Source organism: Procambarus clarkii, chromosome 27 (assembly GCF_040958095.1).
Source record: "Procambarus clarkii isolate CNS0578487 chromosome 27, FALCON_Pclarkii_2.0, whole genome shotgun sequence".
Classification (NCBI taxonomy): Eukaryota; Metazoa; Arthropoda; class Malacostraca; order Decapoda; family Cambaridae; genus Procambarus; species Procambarus clarkii.
The window spans coordinates 9,926,211-9,933,144 of record NC_091176.1 but is presented as its reverse complement, the minus strand read 5'-3'; positions in this window follow the sequence as shown (position 1 = coordinate 9,933,144).

Sequence of the window (6,934 nt, the reverse complement as noted above, 5' to 3'; positions counted from 1 at the left end):
CAGGACCCAGCCCCGGCTGTACCACCAAAGACTAACACACCGGCACCAGAAGACTCTTCGGATTCGTCAGACTATGAAATATCACGTAGTGATAAGAAGCAGAAGACCGAGAAGACCATGGACTGTTCTACGGTCTGCCTAGCAAGAAGAACGCAGTCAGCTAAAGACCCAAGACCGTGGCGTCACCGCCTACATACTAGGCTACTGTATACCTCACCCACAGCCTACGCGCAGACCGACCAAGCAGCCTCCCGCCGCCCAAAACATGAAACAAGACCAACAACAAAGATCTTTATTTATTTATTTATATATATACAAGAGTTTCTTACATTCTTGTACAGCCACTAGTACACGGAGCGTTTCGGGCAGGTCCTTAATCCTATGTTCCCCGGAATACGACCCGCCAAATCCTTTAACAACCTGGTGCCCATTTTAATGTTGGGTTAAACAGAGGCTACAGTTAAGGATTGACGCCCGGTAAATCCTCCCCGGCCAGGATACGAACCCAGGCCAAAGCGCCGGACGAGTGTCTTACCACTGCCCCACAAAGACTGTTAAAGCATAAGAGCCTGTTGTCTCTTATGACTCAGATGTTGTGACTCACAGATGTTAACTCGCAGTTGTTGTCTCAGATGTTATGTGACTCGCAGATGTTGTGACTCGCAGATGTTGTGACTTACAGATGTTGTAACTTACAGATGTTGTGACTCACAGACGTTGCTCTTAACAACTGTTGCATCGCCTTGTATTATCGCCCGAATTATTTTGCAATATTCTGGTACAATTTTCAATTTTGTTTCGACAATTTTACTGTTAGTTTTATTATTGTATTTATTGTTTTATTTTGTATTCCTCCACACTAAATGCAATCCCAGACTAACTTGAGATTAGAGGAGGAAGGTCACTGACCTGACCTATGACCTCTCCAGGCCTGAGGTCACGTCCCTACACTAGCGGCCATGTTTTTGTGTCACAGTTCTTCGTCCCTTCCAAATGTACACAAATCATCCCCCTGAATCATCCTTGATCCCCCAGAGACTGATTGATGAAGATTAAGCCACCCAAAAGGTGGCACGGGCATGAATAGCCCGTAAGTGGTGGCCCTTTTGAGCCATTACCAGTATCAAGAGCTGATACTGGAGATGTGTGGAGGTGCGACTACACCCTGCGTGACGGGAGATGTGTCCCGTGGTTTCAGTCTCCCCCAGAGACTGTGATAAGGGCGTATATAAGAGTCAATTAAGCCCCAGCATCTCATTACGGGCTATTCATGCCCGTGCCACCTCTTGGGTGGCTTAATCTTTATCAATCATCAGCATCTGATATGTTTTCCATAGAACATGGTCTGCCGGTCGTGTTTACAACCAGGTCCCCGATTAGGGGGCTCTTGTCCCCCCTTTATAGTGAAGGGATGGTGCCCCACACAAACGCTTTCAACTAATCATTTTGTACGTCATAACGTTTCATTTTGTACGTCATAACGTTTCATTTTGTACGTCATAACGTCTCATTTTGTACGTCAGAACGTCTTATTTTGTACGTTATGGTTCATAGCGATAAATTACCCAATACTATCCACAGTGGCGGCTCACCAAAGTCCACGTTTTCTATGCAACGGTTGGTTAGGTTAGGCGGGTTGTTTTGGGGGTTCATTCGCGTCAGGTTAGGTTAGGTCTTTGTACTGTGTAGGTTGTGGTATGGCCGGACTGAACGGGTGTACGACAGTGTCAGTCACACGGCCACTTTGAGACACGAATTCGATAATATTTACTTTACAATTTGGATGGCAAAACATATTGTTATATACAATGTGTAGTTTATCATTATACCTACACAGCTCTTGTTCTCCCAGCACCTGCTAGGGACTCCCGTCAGGCACCATCCCAGCACCTGCTAGGGACTCCCGTCAGGCACCATCCCAGCACCTGCTAGGGGCTCCTGTGAGGCACCATCCCAGCACCTGCTAGGGGCTCCTGTGAGGCACCATCCCAGCACCTGGTAAAGACAGGTTAAACAAGTTGAAAAGACGGAAACAAAGCCATGCGTTGGTTTTGGCCGACCGGGGGGGGGGTAGGGTGAGTCCCTGGAGGATGGGGGGGGGGATAATGACCGCTGTTGTTATAGATTCAGCTACTCGGAACAAGTTTCAAGTAGCATGGTGAGCCCGTAACTTACCTGGCACAGGAGAGAGGGCATGTAGCACGGGGTATGGTGAGCCCGTAACTTACCTGGTACAGAAGCGGTGCTGTGTCTGATCGTTCAAGAAAGCGGGGAGCCATTACGACTACATAGCACTGGGAAGGGATCAGGATAAGGATTTGGGATGGGATTACAATGAGAGTATTATTAGATTCTTGGGAAGACGTCAGGAGGAACTTTATATTCACAGGAGACAAGAGTGGGGGACGTCACTTGCACAGACATGACCCGGGAGGTGGTATTAGTAGCAATTAAGGTTGGGAATCTACCGCCCCTGGGGAGTTTTATCACACCAGTCTCCTCCCACCATGCTGCCCAACCACCTGGACGGTCGGGGATTGAACGCCGACCTGCATGAAATAGGGCCGTCGCTCTATCGTCCCGCCCAAGTGGTTGGGCAGCATGGTGGGGGGGGGGGGGGGGGTGTGATAAAACTTTTTATATCTCATTAAGAATCAAGGAAACTGCAGAAGGCCTATTGCCCCTTGAAAAAGTACAGAAATGTTCCTAGCCGCTACAGTGTACGTTTAACGTTATGACGCAGGGATCTGTACACCAGTAGATTGACGGTTGAGAAGCGGGGACCAAAGAGCCGGAGCTCAACTCCCGCAAGTACAACTAGGTGAGTACGCAGATCTGGTGGTTGGGTTGGGTTTAGGGACAGCAATACATTCTCAGGTATTCAGGTATACTCAGGTATTCTCATACATTCTTAGACCCTACTGCAAGTTCGAAGAGCAGTACGTGTCATTGTATTCGTAAATGTATACACGAACTTACTCTGGATTGTTGTATAACTCGGTGAGCTGCTCAGTTTATTTACCGCTCAGCTACTGACAATTTATACTCGGTGAGCTGCTCAGTTTGTTTACCGCTCAGGTACTGACAATTTATACTCGGTGAGCTGCTCAGTTTGTTTACCGCTCAGGTACTGACAATTTTGATTTGTTGGGAATAAATCGCTTGACTTATTATTAAAGCTAATGATGCACACGTTGCACTCTGTAACGTCAAATCGTCGTGGCATTGATAACCTTGAATATAATTTATTTAATAATTTTTTTTAAACGATTTACGGTTTATTTCTAAGTGTTGGCGTCATCTTTGTCACTCAAGACTTTCTAATCTGTCAGTCTTTTTCTAACCAAGTATAGTGACCGATATTCTAAGATTGTACTATACTATTAATCAAGTACATGGAGTTGTTAGCGCATTCGGCTCACAACCAACAAGTCTGGGGTTAGAATCCCCTCGCAGGACGGAGACGCTTGGGCATGTTTCATTTCACCTGATTCACCTGACTTGTTCATCTAATAACAAATTGATACCCAGAGGCAACTAACGTCTTACTTTCTGGGAAAGGCCAGTCGTCGGCCTAGGGGACGAGGGGAGTATGGTAATCCTAGGCCTGGCCGCTACACACGGTAATCCTAGGCCTCCTGGCCGCTACACACGGTAATCCTAGGCCTCCTAGTCACTACACATGGTAATCCTAGGCCTGGCCGCTACACACGGTAATCCTAGGCCTCCTGGCCGCTACACACGATAATCCTAGGCCTCCTAGCCACTACACATGGTAATCCTAGGCCTGGCCGCTACACACGGTAATCCTAGGCCTCCTGGCCGCTACACACGGTAATCCTAGGCCTCCTGGCCGCTACACACTGTAATCCTAGGCCTCCTGGCCGCTACACACGGTAATAAAAGGCCTCCTGGCCGCAACACACGGTAATCCTAGGCCTCCTGGCCGCAACACACGGTAATCCTAGGCCTGGCCGCAACACACGGTAATCCTAGGCCTCCTGGCCGCAACACACGGTAATCCTAGGCCTCCTAACCGCTACACACGGTAATCCTAGGCCTCCTGGCCGCAACACACGGTAATCCTAGGCCTCCTGGTCGCTACACACGGTAATCCTATTCCTCCTGGCCGCAATACACGGTAATCCTAGGCCTCCTGGTCGCAATACACGGTAATCCTAGGCCTCCTGGCCGCTACACACGGTAATCTTAGGCCTCCTGGCCGCAATACACGGTAATCCTAGACCTCCTGGCCGCAATACACGGTAATCCTAGGCCTCCTGGCCGCTACACACGGTAATCCTAGGCCTCCTGGCCGCAATACACGATAATCCTAGGCCTCCTGACCGCTACACACGGTAATCCTAGGCCTCCTGGCCGCTACACACGGTAATCCTAGGCCTCCTGGCCGCAATACACGGTAATCCTAGGCCTCCTGGCCGCTACACACGGTAATCCTAGGCCTCCTGGCCGCAATACACGGTAATCCTAGGCCTCCTGGCCGCTACACACGGTAATCCTAGGCCTCCTGGCCGTTACACACGGTAATCCTAGGCCTCCTGGCCGCTACACACGGTAATCCTAGGTCTCCTGGCCGCTACACACGGTAATCCTAGGCCTCCTGGCCGCTACACACGGTAATCCTAGGTCTCCTGGCCGCTACACACGGTAATCCTGGGCCTCCTGGCCGCTACACACGGTAATCCTAGGCCTCCTGGCCGCTACACACGGTAATCCTGGGCCTCCTGGCCGCTACACACGGTAATCCTAGGCCTCCTGGCCGCTACACACGGTAATCCTAGGCCTCCTGGCCGCTACACACGGTAATCCTAGGCCTCCTGGCCGCTACACACGGTAATCCTAGGCCTCCTGGCCGCTACAATAAACAAGCAAGTATCCCAGGGAGATGCTGAGGTCTGGCCGCTTTCTACACTGACGCTCCACAGAAAACGAACCTCACAAACTGGGTAACTGCAGGAAATGGACCATATATATATATATATTATTATTTACTTGAATTTACCTGAAGGACACTATCTCTCTCCTAGCCTCGGCGAGGACAGGAAGCCGGTGGCTTTTCGAAGGTCCTCCCCATTTGTCTGGAGGAATTTGTCGAGCTGAGTTGGATTTTGAAATTCAGCAGAGATTTGGCATTGTGGGTTTTCACATGAATAACCAATAGTGACTGGATTGACGGATTTCCTTAGCAGGTTGTCGTCTAAGAGACGTCTAGAGCATGTCGTCTCAGGCTGGGGAAATGCTTCTTATTCTGTTCAGGTGACTTTGGGTCTGTTCAGTGCTTGGGGTCACCGTGTCCCAAGAGCTTGGGGGTCACCGTGTCTCAAGAGCTTGGGGGTCACCGTGTAACAAGAGCTTGGGGGTCACCGTGTAACAAGAGCTTGGGGGTCACCGTGTAACAAGAGCTTGGGGGTCACCGTGTAACAAGAGCTTGGGGGTCACCATGTAACAAGAGCTTGGGGGTCACCGTGTAACAAGAGCTTGGGGGTCACCATGTCCCAAGAGCTTGGGGTCACCGTGTCTCAAGAGCTTGGGGGTCACTGTGTAACAAGAGCTTGGGGGTCACCGTGTAACAAGAGCTTGGGGGTCACCGTGTAACAAGAGCTTGGGGGTCACCGTGTAACAAGAGCTTGGGGGTCACCATGTCCCAAGAGCTTGGGGTCACCGTGTCCCAAGAGCTTAGGGGTCACCATGTATCAAGAGCTTAGGGGTCACCATGTAACAAGAGCTTAGGGGTCACCATGTCCCAAGAGCTTGGGGGTCACCATGTAACAAGAGCTGGGGGGTCACCATGTCCCAAGAGCTTGGGGGTCACCATGTCCCAAGAGCTTGGGGGTCACCATGTAACAAGAGCTTGGGGGTCACCATGTAACAAGAGCTTGGGGGTCACCATGTAACAAGAGCTTGGGGGTCACCATGTAACAAGAGCTTGGGGGTCACCATGTAACAAGAGCTTGGGGGTCACCATGTAACAAGAGCTGGGGGGTCACCATGTCCCAAGAGCTTGGGGGTCACCATGTAACAAGAGCTTGGGGGTCACCATGTAACAAGAGCTTGGGGGTCACCATGTAACAAGAGCTTGGGGGTCACCATGTAACAAGAGCTTGGGGGTCACCATGTAACAAGAGCTGGGGGGTCACCATGTCCCAAGAGCTTGGGGGTCACCATGTCCCAAGAGCTTGGGGGTCACCATGTAACAAGAGCTTAGGGGTCACCATGTCCCAAGAGCTTGGGGGTCACCATGTAACAAGAGCTTGGGGGTCACCGTATAACAAGAGCTTGGGGGTCACCGTGTAACAAGAGCTTGGGGGTCACCAGAGCTTGACCCTGGAGCCAGTCACTTGCAAGAAGACTAGCGGGCGGCCCATAGAGACTTAAGACTCCTGCTGACTTTCTACATTTTTCTTCAAGAAGTACTTTCCGCAGCTACCAACTTATGCGCCTCATTATGCACGCCATGGTCCCCCAACGTACAAAATAAAGGGTACTATGACAATTAACACCTCACAAATATCCACGTATTCTGTGCGTGGGTTAATAAAGTTAGGTGAGTGTGTTTTAATACTCAGTATGTAGTGCTTTTTTGAGTAAAGAAGATGGAGAAGCACATGTGAACGGAAAAGTTTAGAGATGGGAAATATAGTGTGAATATACTACATAAATACTATATATATAGGACAGCAGGCGGGCTGTCCGACTTGCTGGCACGATGTGTGAGTGTGTACTCACCTAATTGTGCTTGCGGGGGTTGAGCTTTGGCTCTTTGGCCCCGCCTCTCAACCGTCAATCAACTGGTGTACAGATTCCTGAGCCTACTGGGCTCTATCATATCTACATTTGAAACTGTGTATGGAGTCAGCCTCCACCACATCACTTCCTAGTGCATTCCATTTATTAACTACTCTGACACGAAAAA